This window comes from Pelobates fuscus, chromosome 12 (assembly GCF_036172605.1).
Source record: "Pelobates fuscus isolate aPelFus1 chromosome 12, aPelFus1.pri, whole genome shotgun sequence".
Taxonomy (NCBI): Eukaryota; Metazoa; Chordata; class Amphibia; order Anura; family Pelobatidae; genus Pelobates; species Pelobates fuscus.
The window spans coordinates 92,919,746-92,936,165 of NC_086328.1; the positions used below are offsets into that span (position 1 = coordinate 92,919,746).

At 41.3% G+C, this 16,420-nt stretch overlaps 14 non-coding genes across 14 annotated transcripts; all 14 read left to right on the top strand.

Moving 5' to 3' along the window:
• The first annotated feature begins 3,493 nt into the window (after positions 1–3,493).
• TRNAL-CAG (transfer RNA leucine (anticodon CAG)) lies at positions 3,494–3,576 on the top strand. The gene has a single exon. It is a non-coding gene; the product is annotated as a tRNA-Leu (tRNA).
• Positions 3,577–3,864: 288 nt separating this feature from the next.
• Positions 3,865–3,937, top strand: TRNAT-UGU (transfer RNA threonine (anticodon UGU)). The gene has a single exon. It is a non-coding gene; the product is annotated as a tRNA-Thr (tRNA).
• Positions 3,938–5,033: 1,096 nt separating this feature from the next.
• TRNAL-CAG (transfer RNA leucine (anticodon CAG)) lies at positions 5,034–5,116 on the top strand. The gene has a single exon. It is a non-coding gene; the product is annotated as a tRNA-Leu (tRNA).
• A 288-nt stretch (positions 5,117–5,404) lies between these two features.
• Positions 5,405–5,477, top strand: TRNAT-UGU (transfer RNA threonine (anticodon UGU)). The gene has a single exon. It is a non-coding gene; the product is annotated as a tRNA-Thr (tRNA).
• A 1,467-nt stretch (positions 5,478–6,944) lies between these two features.
• TRNAT-UGU (transfer RNA threonine (anticodon UGU)) lies at positions 6,945–7,017 on the top strand. Its single transcript has one exon. It is a non-coding gene; the product is annotated as a tRNA-Thr (tRNA).
• Positions 7,018–8,486: 1,469 nt separating this feature from the next.
• On the top strand, positions 8,487–8,559 carry TRNAT-UGU (transfer RNA threonine (anticodon UGU)). The gene has a single exon. It is a non-coding gene; the product is annotated as a tRNA-Thr (tRNA).
• A 1,069-nt stretch (positions 8,560–9,628) lies between these two features.
• Positions 9,629–9,711, top strand: TRNAL-CAG (transfer RNA leucine (anticodon CAG)). Its single transcript has one exon. It is a non-coding gene; the product is annotated as a tRNA-Leu (tRNA).
• Positions 9,712–9,999: 288 nt separating this feature from the next.
• On the top strand, positions 10,000–10,072 carry TRNAT-UGU (transfer RNA threonine (anticodon UGU)). The gene has a single exon. It is a non-coding gene; the product is annotated as a tRNA-Thr (tRNA).
• A 1,468-nt stretch (positions 10,073–11,540) lies between these two features.
• TRNAT-UGU (transfer RNA threonine (anticodon UGU)) lies at positions 11,541–11,613 on the top strand. Its single transcript has one exon. It is a non-coding gene; the product is annotated as a tRNA-Thr (tRNA).
• Positions 11,614–12,709: 1,096 nt separating this feature from the next.
• Positions 12,710–12,792, top strand: TRNAL-CAG (transfer RNA leucine (anticodon CAG)). The gene has a single exon. It is a non-coding gene; the product is annotated as a tRNA-Leu (tRNA).
• Positions 12,793–13,081: 289 nt separating this feature from the next.
• On the top strand, positions 13,082–13,154 carry TRNAT-UGU (transfer RNA threonine (anticodon UGU)). Its single transcript has one exon. It is a non-coding gene; the product is annotated as a tRNA-Thr (tRNA).
• Positions 13,155–14,250: 1,096 nt separating this feature from the next.
• On the top strand, positions 14,251–14,333 carry TRNAL-CAG (transfer RNA leucine (anticodon CAG)). Its single transcript has one exon. It is a non-coding gene; the product is annotated as a tRNA-Leu (tRNA).
• Positions 14,334–14,621: 288 nt separating this feature from the next.
• On the top strand, positions 14,622–14,694 carry TRNAT-UGU (transfer RNA threonine (anticodon UGU)). Its single transcript has one exon. It is a non-coding gene; the product is annotated as a tRNA-Thr (tRNA).
• Positions 14,695–16,162: 1,468 nt separating this feature from the next.
• TRNAT-UGU (transfer RNA threonine (anticodon UGU)) lies at positions 16,163–16,235 on the top strand. Its single transcript has one exon. It is a non-coding gene; the product is annotated as a tRNA-Thr (tRNA).
• Positions 16,236–16,420: the final 185 nt, after the last annotated feature.

Consider the following 16,420-nt stretch of genomic DNA (forward strand, 5'->3'; position numbering starts at 1 on the left):
CATGCTGAAGATATTGCAATTCAGCCTTTGGAATGCCCATATGCGCCACTTATTAAACAAACCTCACTGTCCTGAAAATATCTATGGATTGACCTGTCCGGCACGGTGGTCTCAAGGCTACATTCGGGTTGTACACCTCTGTGGCGGCGAGTGTTTGGTTTCTGCTATCGGCGGTCATTTTTAATTGAAACGCTAAATTTTGAACTGTGCGCATCAAGAGATGCCAGCTACCTCCTTGCTTATCTTTGTCTTTCATCAAGTGGATTTTGAAGAGGAAAACCGACTTTTCGTGCTCATTGCCTCTCAATTACTAATCTTATACAAAAAAGACGCGTTCATGTGTTTTCTTTCAAGACGTGGAAGAGAAAAATGCAGATCTTCTAAATTCTACACTATGGACTAAAAAGACATAGCTATTGGGCTGCCTTCCTTGTTAGTAGAGCTGAGGGACTAAAGTAGGATATGACAGAAGTTCCATTTGTCACTCTCCAAGCTGTCTGCGATAGCCGGCGCTCACTTGCCGGTCGAGCACAAGCCAGTCAGGATGCCCAAACGGTCTAAGGCGCTGCGTTCAGGTCGCAGTCTCCTCTGGAGGTGTGGGTTCGAATCCCACTTCTGACATTACTGCTTTATTTCTTGCTCAAAGCAACCGCAATCCATCGTTAGCTTGCTTGGTATCGCCAGCTACATTACAACTAATTGGATGATGATATATTGCTGCTGCTCTAGGTGTGTTCTCCAATTGTTTCTTTTCTCAGCAACATATTTCAGAGAAGCAAACTGGCTATGTCCTTCAAGAGAAATATTATTTCTTCCTACCAGATTAATTAACCTTGGTTTTCCTTGCAAGTTGGATGACGACGTTCCACATGTGGAGTTTTGACACCCCCCCCAAAGAAGATTGAATCAGGGCTCCATAGCTCAGGGGTTAGAGCACTGGTCTTGTAAACCTGGCCTCTTAGACTCCCACATCACACTCTTTCCAAGTCAATAACATTTTCTTTTAGCTTTCTACTTTTCCGTGGAAAACTGTGGATGTGCACAATGAAATACATGGATCTATTTGTTAACCAGTGAAAAGTGCTTTGTTCCATACATAACTACTCAATTTCTATCACAATTCTATTTTAATCTATTCTCCAAGTTACCTATATTCACAACATGTTGAAAACATTGCAATTCCACCATCAGGAATATTAGCCATTCATTAAACAAACCTCACTGTCTTGGAAAAGTCTACGGATTGATTGAAAAAAAAACACTTTTGTTAAAAGACACTTGCCACCTGCTAACCAATCTCACAGAGGAAGGAACACTTTCCATTTTTATTTTGGAAAATAGAACTCAAGCTTGAATGTCCCATGCATCTGATAATTACAGAGGTAACTTAGCCAGGAGTCAACGCATCACAAGTTGGAACGTTGGAATCAATCCACTGGGATACATTCTGTTGAATTTCAATTATCTCCTAGATACATATATTCACAACATGCTGAAGATATTGCAATTCAGCCTTTGGAATGCCCATATGCGCCACTTATTAAACAAACCTCACTGTCCTGAAAATATCTATGGATTGACCTGTCCGGCACGGTGGTCTCAAGGCTACGTTCGGGTTGTACGCCTCTGTGGCGGCCAGTGTTTGGTTTCTGCTATCGGCGGTCATTTTTATTTGAAACGCTAAATTTTGAACTGTGCGCATCAAGAGATGCCAGCTACTTCCTTGCTTATCTTTCTATTTCATCAAGTGGATTTTGAAGAGGAAAACCGACCTTTAATGCTCATTGCCTCTCAATTACTAATCTCATACAAAAAAGACGCATTCATGTGTTTTCTTTCAAGATGTGCAAGAGAAAAATGCAGATCTTCTAAATTCTACACTATGGACTAAAAAGACATAGCTATTGGGCTTCCTTCCTTGTTAGTAGAGCTGAGGGACTAAAGTAGGATATGACAGAAGTTCCATTTGTCGCTCTCCAAGCTGTCTGCGATAGCCGGCGCTAACTTGCCGGTCAAGCACAAGACAGTCAGGATGGCCGAGCAGTCTAAGGCGCTGCGTTCAGGTCGCATTCTCCTCTGGAGGCGTGGGTTTGAATCTCACTTCTGACATTACTGCTTTATTTCTTGCTCAAAGCAACCGCGATCTAAAGTTTGCTTGCTTGGTATCGCCAGCTACATTACAACTAATTGGATGACCATATATTGCTGCTGCTCTAGGTGTGTTCTCCAATTGTTTCTTTTCTCAGCAACGTATTTCAGAGGAGCAAACTGGCTATGTCCTTCAAGAGAAATATTTTTTCTTCCTACCAGATTAATTAACCTTGGTTTTCCTTGCAAGTTGGATGACGACGTTCCACATGTGGAGTTTTGACACCCCCCCAAAGAAGGTTGAATCAGGGCTCAAATCTCAATCTCACTGGGGCCTCTTAGACCCCCACATCACACTCTTTCCAAGTCAATCACATTTTCTTTTAGCTTTCTACTTTTCCGTGGAAAACTGTGGATGTGCACAATGAAATACAGGGATCTATTTATTAACCAGTGAAAAGTGCTTTGTTCCATACATAACTACTCAATTTCTACCACAATTCTATTTTAATCTATTCTCCAAGTTACCTATATTCACAACATGTTGAAAACATTGCAATTCCACCATCAGGAGTATTAGCCATTCATTAAACAAACCTCACTGTCTTGGAAAAGTCTACGGATAGATTGAAAAAAAAACCTTTGGTTAAAAGACACTTGCCACCTGCTAACCAATCTCACAGAGGAAGGAACACTTTCCATTTTTATTTTGGAAAATAGGACTCAAGCTTGAATGTTCCATGCATCTGATAATTACAGAGGTAACTTAGCCAGGAGTCAACGCATCACAAGTTGGAACGTTGGAATCAATCCACTGGGATACATTCTGTTGAATTTCAATTATCTCCTAGATACATATATTCACAACATGCTGAAGATATTGCAATTCAGCCTTTGGAATGCCCATATGCGCCACTTATTAAACAAACCTCACTGTCCTGAAAATATCTATGGATTGACCTGTCCGGCACGGTGGTCTCAAGGCTACGTTCGGGTTGTACGCCTCTGTGGCGGCCAGTGTTTGGTTTCTGCTATCGGCGGTCATTTTTATTTGAAACGCTAAATTTTGAACTGTGCGCATCAAGAGATGCCAGCTACTTCCTTGCTTATCTTTCTATTTCATCAAGTGGATTTTGAAGAGGAAAACCGACCTTTAATGCTCATTGCCTCTCAATTACTAATCTCATACAAAAAAGACGCATTCATGTGTTTTCTTTCAAGATGTGCAAGAGAAAAATGCAGATCTTCTAAATTCTACACTATGGACTAAAAAGACATAGCTATTGGGCTGCCTTCCTTGTTAGTAGAGCTGCGGGACTAAAGTAGGATATGACAGAAGTTCCAATTGTCACTCTCCAAGCTGTCTGCGATAGCCGGCGCACACTTGACGGTCAAGCGCAAGCCAGTCAGGATGGCCGAGCGGTCTAAGGCGCTGCATTCAGGTCGCAGTCTCCTCTGGAGGCGTGGGTTCGAATCCCACTTCTGACATTACTGCTTTATTTCTTGCTCAAAGCAACCGCGATCTATCGTTAGCTTGCTTGGTATCGCCAGCTACATTACAAGTAATTGGATGACGATATATTGCTGCTGCTCTAGGTGTGTTCTCCAATTGTTTTTTTTCTCAGCAACATATTTCAGAGAAGCAAACTGGCTATGTCCTTCAAGAGAAATATTTTTTCTTCCTACCAGATTAATTAACCTTGGTTTTCCTTGCAAGTTGGATGACGACGTTCCACATGTGGAGTTTTGACACCCCCCCAAACAAGTTTAAATCAGGGCTCCATAGCTCAGTGGTTAGAGCACTGGTCTTGTAAACCAGGGGTCGTGAGTTCAAATCTCACAGGGGCCTCTTAGACTCCCACATCACACTCTTTCCAAGTCAATCACATTTTCTTTTAGCTTTCTACTTTTCCGTGGTAAACTGTGGATGTGCACAATGAAATACAGGCATCTATTTATTCACAATGAAATACAGGCATCTATTTATTAACCAGTGAAAAGTGCTTTGTTCCATACATAACTACTCAATTTCTACCACAATTCTATTTTAATCTATTCTCCAAGTTACCTATATTCACAACATGTTGAAAACATTGCAATTCCACCATCAGGAGTATTAGCCATTCATTAAACAAACCTCACTGTCTTGGAAAACTCTACGGATTGATTGAAAAAAAAAACTTTTGTTAAAAGACACTTGCCACCTGCTAACCAATCTCACAGAGGAAGGAACACTTTCCATTTTTATTTTGGAAAATAGAACTCAAGCTTGAATGTTCCATGCATCTGATAATTACAGAGGTAACTTAGCCAGGAGTCAACGCATCACAAGTTGGAATGTTGGAATCAATCCACTGGGATACATTCTGTTGAATTTCAATTATCTCCTAGATACATATATTCACAACATGCTGAAGATATTGCAATTCAGCCTTTGGAATGCCCATATGCGCCACTTATTAAACAAACCTCACTGTCCTGAAAATATCTATGGATTGACCTGTCCGGCACTTTGGTTTTAAGGCTACGTTCGGGTTGTACGCCTCTGTGGCGGCCAGTGTTTGGTTTCTGCTATCGGCGGTCATTTTTATTTGAAACGCTAAGTTTTGAACTGTGCGCATCAAGAGATGCCAGCTACCTCCTTGCTTATCTTTGTCTTTCATCAAGTGGATTTTGAAGAGGAAAACCGACTTTTCGTGCTCATTGCCTCTCAATTACTAATCTCATACAAAAAAGACGCATTCATGTGTTTTCTTTCAAGATGTGCAAGAGAAAAATGCAGATCTTCTAAATTCTACACTATGGACTAAAAAGACATAGCTATTGGGCTGCCTTCCTTGTTAGTATAGCTGCGGGACTAAAGTAGGATATGACAGAAGTTCCAATTGTCGCTCTCCAAGCTGTCTGCGATAGCCGGCGCTCACTTGACGGTCAAGCGCAAGCCAGTCAGGATGGCCGAGCGGTCTAAGGCGCTGCGTTCAGGTCGCAGTCTCCTCTGGAGGCGTGGGTTCGAATCCCACTTCTGACATTACTGCTTTATTTCTTGCTCAAAGCAACCGCGATCTATCGTTAGCTTGCTTGGTATCGCCAGCTACATTACAAGTAATTGGATGACGATATATTGCTGCTGCTCTAGGTGTGTTCTCCAATTGTTTTTTTTCTCAGCAACATATTTCAGAGAAGCAAACTGGCTATGTCCTTCAAGAGAAATATTTTTTCTTCCTACCAGATTAATTAACCTTGGTTTTCCTTGCAAGTTGGATGACGACGTTCCACATGTGGAGTTTTGACACCCCCCCAAACAAGCTTAAATCAGGGCTCCCTAGCTCAGGGGTTAGAGCACTGGTCTTGTAAACCAGGGGTCGTGAGTTCAAATCTCACAGGGGCCTCTTAGACTCCCACATCACACTCTTTCCAAGTCAATCACATTTTCTTTTAGCTTTCTATTTTTCCGTGGTAAACTGTGGATGTGCACAATGAAATACAGGCATCTATTTATTCACAATGAAATACAGGCATCTATTTATTAACCAGTGAAAAGTGCTTTGTTCCATACATAACTACTCAATTTCTACCACAATTCTATTTTAATCTATTCTCCAAGTTACCTATATTCACAACATGTTGAAAACATTGCAATTCCACCATCAGGAGTATTAGCCATTCATTAAACAAACCTCACTGTCTTGGAAAAGTCTACGGATTGATTGAAAAAAAAAACTTTTGTTAAAAGACACTTGCCACCTGCTAACCAATCTCACAGAGGAAGGAACACTTTCCATTTTTATTTTGGAAAATAGAACTCAAGCTTGAATGTTCCATGCATCTGATAATTACAGAGGTAACTTAGCCAGGAGTCAACGCATCACAAGTTGGAATGTTGGAATCAATCCACTGGGATACATTCTGTTGAATTTCAATTATCTCCTAGATACATATATTCACAACATGCTGAAGATATTGCAATTCAGCCTTTGGAATGCCCATATGCGCCACTTATTAAACAAACCTCACTGTCCTGAAAATATCTATGGATTGACCTGTCCGGCACGGTGGTTTTAAGGCTACGTTCGGGTTGTACGCCTCTGTGGCGGCCAGTGTTTGGTTTCTGCTATCGGCGGTCATTTTTATTTGAAACGCTAAGTTTTGAACTGTGCGCATCAAGAGATGCCAGCTACCTCCTTGCTTATCTTTGTCTTTCATCAAGTGGATTTTGAAGAGGAAAACCGACTTTTCGTGCTCATTGCCTCTCAATTACTAATCTCATACAAAAAAGACGCATTCATGTGTTTTCTTTCAAGACGTGCAAGAGAAAAATGCAGATCTTCTAAATTCTACACTATGGACTAAAAAGACATAGCTATTCGGATGCCTTCCTTGTTAGTAGAGCTGAGGGACTAAAGTAGGATATGACAGAAGTTCCATTTGTCGCTCTCCAAGCTGTCTGCAATAGCCGGCGCTCACTTGCCGGTCAAGCACAAGCCAGTCAGGATGGCCGAGCGGTCTAAGGCGCTGCGTTCAGGTCGCAGTCTCCTCTGGAGGCGTTGGTTCGAATCCCACTTCTGACATTACTGCTTTATTTCTTGCTCAAAGCAACCGCGATCTATCGTTAGCTTGCTTGGTATCGCCAGCTACATTACAAGTAATTGGATGACGATATATTGCTGCTGCTCTAGGTGTGTTCTCCAATTGTTTTTTTTCTCAGCAACATATTTCAGAAAAGCAAACTGGCTATGTCCTTCAAGAGAAATATTTTTTCTTCCTACCAGATTAATTAACCTTGGTTTTCCTTGCAAGTTGGATGACGACGTTCCACATGTGGAGTTTTGACACCCCCACAAAGAAGGTTGAATCAGGGCTCCATAGCTCAGGGGTTAGAGCACTGGTCTTGTAAACCAGGGGTCGTGAGTTCAAATCTCACTGGGGCCTCTTAGACTCCCACATCACACTCTTTCCAAGTCAATCACATTTTCTTTTAGCTTTCTACTTTTCCGTGGAAAACTGTGGATGTGCACAATGAAATACAGGCATCTATTTATTCACAATGAAATACAGGCATCTATTTATTAACCAGTGAAAAGTGCTTTGTTCCATACATAACTACTCAATTTCTACCACAATTCTATTTTAATCTATTCTCCAAGTTACCTATATTCACAACATGTTGAAAACATTGCAATTCCACCATCAGGAGTATTAGCCATTCATTAAACAAACCTCACTGTCTTGGAAAAGTCTACGGATTGATTGAAAAAAAAAACTTTTGTTAAAAGACACTTGCCACCTGCTAACCAATCTCAAAGAGGAAGGAACACTTTCCATTTTTATTTTGGAAAATAGAACTCAAGCTTGAATGTTCCATGCATCTGATAATTACAGAGGTAACTTAGCCAGGAGTCAACGCATCACAAGTTGGAATGTTGGAATCAATCCACTGGGATACATTCTGTTGAATTTCAATTATCTCCTAGATACATATATTCACAACATGCTGAAGATATTGCAATTCAGCCTTTGGAATGCCCATATGCGCCACTTATTAAACAAATCTCACTGTCCTGAAAATATCTATGGATTGACCTGTCCGGCACGGTGGTTTTAAGGCTACGTTCAGGTTGTACGCCTCTGTGGCGGCCAGTGTTTGGTTTCTGCTATCGGCGGTCATTTTTATTTGAAACGCTAAGTTTTGAACTGTGCGCATCAAGAGATGCCAGCTACCTCCTTGCTTATCTTTGTCTTTCATCAAGTGGATTTTGAAGAGGAAAACCGACTTTTCGTGCTCATTGCCTCTCAATTACTAATCTCATACAAAAAAGACGCATTCATGTGTTTTCTTTCAAGACGTGCAAGAGAAAAATGCAGATCTTCTAAATTCTACACTATGGACTAAATAGACATAGCTATTCGGATGCCTTCCTTGTTAGTAGAGCTGAGGGACTAAAGTAGGATATGACAGAAGTTCCATTTGTCGCTCTCCAAGCTGTCTGCGATAGCCGGCGCTCACTTGCCGGTCAAGCACAAGCCAGTCAGGATGGCCGAGCGGGCTAAGGCGCTGCGTTCAGGTCGCAGTCTCCTCTGGAGGCGTGGGTTTGAATCCCACTTCTGACATTACTGCTTTATTTCTTGCTCAAAGCAACCGCGATCTATCGTTAGCTTGCTTGGTATCGCCAGCTACATTACAAGTAATTGGATGACGATATATTGCTGCTGCTCTAGGTGTGTTCTCCAATTGTTTTTTTTTTCTCAGCAACATATTTCAGAGAAGCAAACTGGCTATGTCCTTCAAGAGAAATATTTTTTCTTCCTACCAGATTAATTAACTTTGGTTTTCCTTGCAAGTTGGATGACGACGTTCCACATGTGGAGTTTTGACACCCCCACAAAGAAGGTTGAATCAGGGCTCCATAGCTCAGGGGTTAGAGCACTGGTCTTGTAAACCAGGGGTCGTGAGTTCAAATCTCACTGGGGCCTCTTAGACTCCCACATCACACTCTTTCCAAGTCAATCACATTTTCTTTTAGCTTTCTACTTTTCCGTGGAAAACTGTGGATGTGCACAATGAAATACAGGGATCTATTTATTAACCAGTGAAAAGTGTTTTGTTCCATACATAACTACTCAATTTCTACCACAATTCTATTTTAATCTATTCTCCAAGTTACCTATATTCACAACATGTTGAAAACATTGCAATTCCACCATCAGGAGTATTAGCCATTCATTAAACAAACCTCACTGTCTTGGAAAAGTCTACGGATTGATTGAAAAAAAACAACTTTTGTTAAAAGACACTTGCCACCTGCTAACCAATCTCACAGAGGAAGGAACACTTTCCATTTTTATTTTGGAAAATAGAACTCAAGCTTGAATGTTCCATGCATCTGATAATTACAGAGGTAACTTAGCCAGGAGTCAACGCATCACAAGTTGGAATGTTGGAATCAATCCACTGGGATACATTCTGTTGAATTTCAATTATCTCCTAGATACATATATTCACAACATGCTGAAGATATTGCAATTCAGCCTTTGGAATGCCCATATGCGCCACTTATTAAACAAACCTCACTGTCCTGAAAATATCTATGGATTGACCTGTCCGGCACGGTGGTCTCAAGGCTACGTTCGGGTTGTACACCTCTGTGGCGGCCAGTGTTTGGTTTCTGCTATCGGCGGTCATTTTTATTTGAAACGCTAAGTTTTGAACTGTGCGCATCAAGAGATGCCAGCTACCTCCTTGCTTATCTTTGCCTTTCATCAAGTGGATTTTGAAGAGGAAAACCGACTTTTCAGGCTCATTGCCTCTCAATTACTAATCTCATAGAAAAAAGACGCATTCATGTGTTTTCTTTCAAGACGTGCAAGAGAAAAATGCAGATCTTCTAAATTCTACACTATGGACTAAAAAGACATAGCTATTGGGCTGCCTTCCTTGTTAGTAGAGCTGAGGGACTAAAGTAGGATATGACAGAAGTTCCATTTGTCGCTCTCCAAGCTGTCTGCGATAGCCGGCGCTCACTTGCCGGTCAAGCACAAGCCAGTCAGGATGGCCGAGCGGTCTAAGGCGCTGCGTTCAGGTCGCAGTCTCCTCTGGAGGCGTGAGTTCGAATCCCACTTCTGACATTACTGCTTTATTTCTTGCTCAAAGCAACCGCGATCTATCGTTAGCTTGCTTGGTATCGCCAGCTACATTACAACTAATTGGATGACGATATATTGCTGCTGCTCTAGGTGTGTTCTCCAATTGTTTCTTTTCTCAGCAACATATTTCAGAGAAGCAAACTGGCTATGCCCTTCAAGAGAAATATTTTTTCTTCCTACCAGATTAATTAACCTTGGTTTTCCTTGCAAGTTGGATGACGACGTTCCACATGTGGGGTTTTGACACCCCCACAAAGAAGGTTGAATCAGGGTTCCATAGCTCAGGGGTTAGAGCACTGGTCTTGTAAACCAGGGGTCGTGAGTTCAAATCTCACTGGGGCCTCTTAGACTCCCACATCACACTCTTTCCAAGTCAATCACATTTTCTTTTAGCTTTCTACTTTTCCGTGGTAAACTGTGGATGTGCACAATGAAATACAGGCATCTATTTATTCACAATGAAATACAGGCATCTATTTATTAACCAGTGAAAAGTGCTTTGTTCCATACATAACTACTCAATTTCTACCACAATTCTATTTTAATCTATTCTCCAAGTTACCTATATTCACAACATGTTGAAAACATTGCAATTCCACCATCAGGAGTATTAGCCATTCATTAAACAAACCTCACTGTCTTGGAAAAGTCTACGGATTGATTGAAAAAAAAAACTTTTGTTAAAAGACACTTGCCACCTGCTAACCAATCTCACAGAGGAAGGAACACTTTCCATTTTTATTTTGGAAAATAGAACTCAAGCTTGAATGTTCCATGCATCTTATAATTACAGAGGTAACTTAGCCAGGAGTCAACGCATCACAAGTTGGAATGTTGGAATCAATCCACTGGGATACATTCTGTTGAATTTCAATTATCTCCTAGATACATATATTCACAACATGCTGAAGATATTGCAATTCAGCCTTTGGAATGCCCATATGCGCCACTTATTAAACAAACCTCACTGTCCTGAAAATATCTATGGATTGACCTGTCCGGCACGGTGGTTTTAAGGCTACGTTCGGGTTGTACGCCTCTGTGGCGGCCAGTGTTTGGTTTCTGCTATCGGCGGTCATTTTTATTTGAAACGCTAAGTTTTGAACTGTGCGCATCAAGAGATGCCAGCTACCTCCTTGCTTATCTTTGTCTTTCATCAAGTGGATTTTGAAGAGGAAAACCGACTTTTCGTGCTCATTGCCTCTCAATTACTAATCTCATACAAAAAAGACGCATTCATGTGTTTTCTTTCAAGATGTGCAAGAGAAAAATGCAGATCTTCTAAATTCTACACTATGGACTAAAAAGACATAGCTATTGGGCTGCCTTCCTTGTTAGTAGAGCTGCGGGACTAAAGTAGGATATGACAGAAGTTCCAATTGTCGCTCTCCAAGCTGTCTGCGATAGCCGGCGCTCACTTGCCAGTAAAGCACAAGCCAGTCAGGATGGCCGAGCGGTCTAAGGCGCTGAATTCAGGTCGTCAGTCTCCTCTGGAGACGTGGGTTCGAATCCCACTTCTGACATTACTGCTTTATTTCTTGCTCAAAGCAACCGCGATCTATCGTTAGCTTGCTTGGTATCGCCAGCTACATTACAAGTAATTGGATGACGATATATTGCTGCTGCTCTAGGTGTGTTCTCCAATTGTTTTTTTTCTCAGCAACATATTTCAGAGAAGCAAACTGGCTATGTCCTTCAAGAGAAATATTTTTTCTTCCTACCAGATTAATTAACCTTGGTTTTCCTTGCAAGTTGGATGACGACGTTCCACATGTGGAGTTTTGACACCCCCCCAAACAAGCTTAAATCAAGGCTCCCTAGCTCAGGGGTTAGAGCACTGGTCTTGTAAACCAGGGGTCGTGAGTTCAAATCTCACAAGGGCCTCTTAGACTCCCACATCACACTCTTTCCAAGTCAATCACATTTTCTTTTAGCTTTCTACTTTTCCGTGGTAAACTGTGGATGTGCACAATGAAATACAGGCATCTATTTATTCACAATGAAATACAGGCATCTATTTATTAACCAGTGAAAAGTGCTTTGTTCCATACATAACTACTCAATTTCTACCACAATTCTATTTTAATCTATTCTCCAAGTTACCTATATTCACAACATGTTGAAAACATTGCAATTCCACCATCAGGAGTATTAGCCATTCATTAAACAAACCTCACTGTCTTGGAAAAGTCTACGGATTGATTGAAAAAAAAAACTTTTATTAAAAGACACTTGCCACCTGCTAACCAATCTCACAGAGGAAGGAACACTTTCCATTTTTATTTTGGAAAATAGAACTCAAGCTTGAATGTTCCATGCATCTGATAATTACAGAGGTAACTTAGCCAGGAGTCAACGCATCACAAGTTGGAATGTTGGAATCAATCCACTGGGATACATTCTGTTGAATTTAAATTATCTCCTAGATACATATATTCACAACATGCTGAAGATATTGCAATTCAGCCTTTGGAATGCCCATATGCGCCACTTATTAAACAAACCTCACTGTCCTGAAAATATCTATGGATTGACCTGTCCGGCACGGTGGTTTTAAGGCTACGTTCAGGTTGTACGCCTCTGTGGCGGCCAGTGTTTGGTTTCTGCTATCGGCGGTCATTTTTATTTGAAACGCTAAGTTTTGAACTGTGCGCATCAAGAGATGCCAGCTACCTCCTTGCTTATCTTTGTCTTTCATCAAGTGGATTTTGAAGAGGAAAACCGACTTTTCGAGCTCATTGCCTCTCAATTACTAATCTCATACAAAAAAGACGCATTCATGTGTTTTCTTTCAAGACGTGCAAGAGAAAAATGCAGATCTTCTAAATTCTACACTATGGACTAAAAAGACATAGCTATTCGGATGCCTTCCTTGTTAGTAGAGCTGAGGGACTAAAGTAGGATATGACAGAAGTTCCATTTGTCGCTCTCCAAGCTGTCTGCGATAGCCGGCGCTCACTTGCCGGTCAAGCACAAGCCAGTCAGGATGGCCGAGCGGTCTAAGGCGCTGCGTTCAGGTCGCAGTCTCCTCTGGAGGCGTGGGTTCGAATCCCACTTCTGACATTACTGCTTTATTTCTTGCTCAAAGCAACCGCGATCTATCGTTAGCTTGCTTGGTATCGCCAGCTACATTACAAGTAATTGGATGACGATATATTGCTGCTGCTCTAGGTGTGTTCTCCAATTGTTTTTTTTTCTCAGCAACATATTTCAGAGAAGCAAACTGGCTATGTCCTTCAAGAGAAATATTTTTTCTTCCTACCAGATTAATTAACCTTGGTTTTCCTTGCAAGTTGGATGACGACGTTCCACATGTGGGGTTTTGACACCCCCACAAAGAAGGTTGAATCAGGGTTCCATAGCTCAGGGGTTAGAGCACTGATCTTGTAAACCAGGGGTCGTGAGTTCAAATCTCACTGGGGCCTCTTAGACTCCCACATCACACTCTTTCCAAGTCAATCACATTTTCTTTTAGCTTTCTACTTTTCCGTGGTAAACTGTGGATGTGCACAATGAAATACAGGCATCTATTTATTCACAATGAAATACAGGCATCTATTTATTAACCAGTGAAAAGTGCTTTGTTCCATACATAACTACTCAATTTCTACCACAATTCTATTTTAATCTATTCTCCAAGTTACCTATATTCACAACATGTTGAAAACATTGCAATTCCACCATCAGGAGTATTAGCCATTCATTAAACAAACCTCACTGTCTTGGAAAAGTCTACGGATTGATTGAAAAAAAAAACTTTTGTTAAAAGACACTTGCCACCTGCTAACCAATCTCACAGAGGAAGGAACACTTTCCATTTTTATTTTGGAAAATAGAACTCAAGCTTGAATGTTCCATGCATCTTATAATTACAGAGGTAACTTAGCCAGGAGTCAACGCATCACAAGTTGGAATGTTGGAATCAATCCACTGGGATACATTCTGTTGAATTTCAATTATCTCCTAGATACATATATTCACAACATGCTGAAGATATTGCAATTCAGCCTTTGGAATGCCCATATGCGCCACTTATTAAACAAACCTCACTGTCCTGAAAATATCTATGGATTGACCTGTCCGGCACGGTGGTTTTAAGGCTACGTTCGGGTTGTACGCCTCTGTGGCGGCCAGTGTTTGGTTTCTGCTATCGGCGGTCATTTTTATTTGAAACGCTAAGTTTTGAACTGTGCGCATCAAGAGATGCCAGCTACCTCCTTGCTTATCTTTGTCTTTCATCAAGTGGATTTTGAAGAGGAAAACTGACTTTTCGTGCTCATTGCCTCTCAATTACTAATCTCATACAAAAAAGACGCATTCATGTGTTTTCTTTCAAGACGTGCAAGAGAAAAATGCAGATCTTCTAAATTCTACACTATGGACTAAAAAGACATAGCTATTCGGCTGCCTTCCTTGTTAGTAGAGCTGAGGGACTAAAGTAGGATATGACAGAAGTTCCATTTGTCGCTCTCCAAGCTGTCTGCGATAGCCGGCGCTCACTTGCCGGTCAAGCACAAGCCAGTCAGGATGGCCGAGCGGTCTAAGGCGCTGCGTTCAGGTCGCAGTCTCCTCTGGAGGCGTGGGTTCGAATCCCACTTCTGACATTACTGCTTTATTTCTTGCTCAAAGCAACCGCGATCTATCGTTAGCTTGCTTGGTATCGCCAGCTACATTACAAGTAATTGGATGACGATATATTGCTGCTGCTCTAGGTGTGTTCTCCAATTGTTTTTTTTCTCAGCAACATATTTCAGAGAAGCAAACTGGCTATGTCCTTCAAGAGAAATATTTTTTCTTCCTACCAGATTAATTAACCTTGGTTTTCCTTGCAAGTTGGATGACGACGTTCCACATGTGGAGTTTTGACACCCCCCCAAACAAGTTTAAATCAGGGCTCCATAGCTCAGTGGTTAGAGCACTGGTCTTGTAAACCAGGGGTCGTGAGTTCAAATCTCACAGGGGCCTCTTAGACTCCCACATCACACTCTTTCCAAGTCAATCACATATTCTTTTAGCTTTCTACTTTTCCGTGGTAAACTGTGGATGTGCACAATGAAATGCAGGCATCTATTTATTCACAATGAAATACAGGCATCTATTTATTAACCAGTGAAAAGTGCTTTGTTCCATACATAACTACTCAATTTCTACCACAATTCTATTTTAATCTATTCTCCAAGTTACCTATATTCACAACATGTTGAAAACATTGCAATTCCACCATCAGGAGTATTAGCCATTCATTAAACAAACCTCACTGTCTTGGAAAAGTCTACGGATTGATTGAAAAAAAAAACTTTTGTTAAAAGACACTTGCCACCTGCTAACCAATCTCACAGAGGAAGGAACACTTTCCATTTTTATTTTGGAAAATAGAACTCAAGCTTGAATGTTCCATGCATCTGATAATTACAGAGGTAACTTAGCCAGGAGTCAACGCATTACAAGTTGGAATGTTGGAATCAATCCACTGGGATACATTCTGTTGAATTTCAATTATCTCCTAGATACATATATTCACAACATGCTGAAGATATTGCAATTCAGCCTTTGGAATGCCCATATGCGCCACTTATTAAACAAACCTCACTGTCCTGAAAATATCTATGGATTGACCTGTCCGGCACGGTGGTTTTAAGGCTACGTTCGGGTTGTACGCCTCTGTGGCGGCCAGTGTTTGGTTTCTGCTATCGGCGGTCATTTTTATTTGAAACGCTAAGTTTTGAACTGTGCGCATCAAGAGATGCCAGCTACCTCCTTGCTTATCTTTGTCTTTCATCAAGTGGATTTTGAAGAGGAAAACCGACTTTTCGTGCTCATTGCCTCTCAATTACTAATCTCATACAACAAAGACGCATTCATGTGTTTTCTTTCAAGACGTGCAAGAGAAAAATGCAGATCTTCTAAATTCTACACTATGGACTAAAAAGACATAGCTATTCGGCTGCCTTCCTTGTTAGTAGAGCTGAGGGACTAAAGTAGGATATGACAGAAGTTCCATTTGTCGCTCTCCAAGCTGTCTGCGATAGCCGGCGCTCACTTGCCGGTTAAGCACAAGCCAGTCAGGATGGGCGAGCGGTCTAAGGTGCTGCGTTCAGGTCGCAGTCTCCTCTGGAGGCGTGGGTTCGAATCCCACTTCTGACATTACTGCTTTATTTCTTGCTCAAAGCAACCGCGATCTATCGTTAGCTTGCTTGGTATCGCCAGCTACATTACAAGTAATTGGATGACGATATATTGCTGCTGCTCTAGGTGTGTTCTCCAATTGTTTTTTTTTCTCAGCAACATATTTCAGAGAAGCAAACTGGCTATGTCCTTCAAGAGAAATATTTTTTCTTCCTACCAGATTAATTAACCTTGGTTTTCCTTGCAAGTTGGATGACGACGTTCCACATGTGGGGTTTTGACACCCCCACAAAGAAGGTTGAATCAGGGTTCCATAGCTCAGGGGTTAGAGCACTGATCTTGTAAACCAGGGGTCGTGAGTTCAAATCTCACTGGGGCCTCTTAGACTCCCACATCACACTCTTTCCAAGTCAATCACATTTTCTTTTAGCTTTCTACTTTTCCGTGGTAAACTGTGGATGTGCACAATGAAATACAGGCATCTATTTATTCACAATGAAATACAGGCATCTATTTATTAACCAGTGAAAAGTGCTTTGTTCCATACATAACTACTCAATTTCTA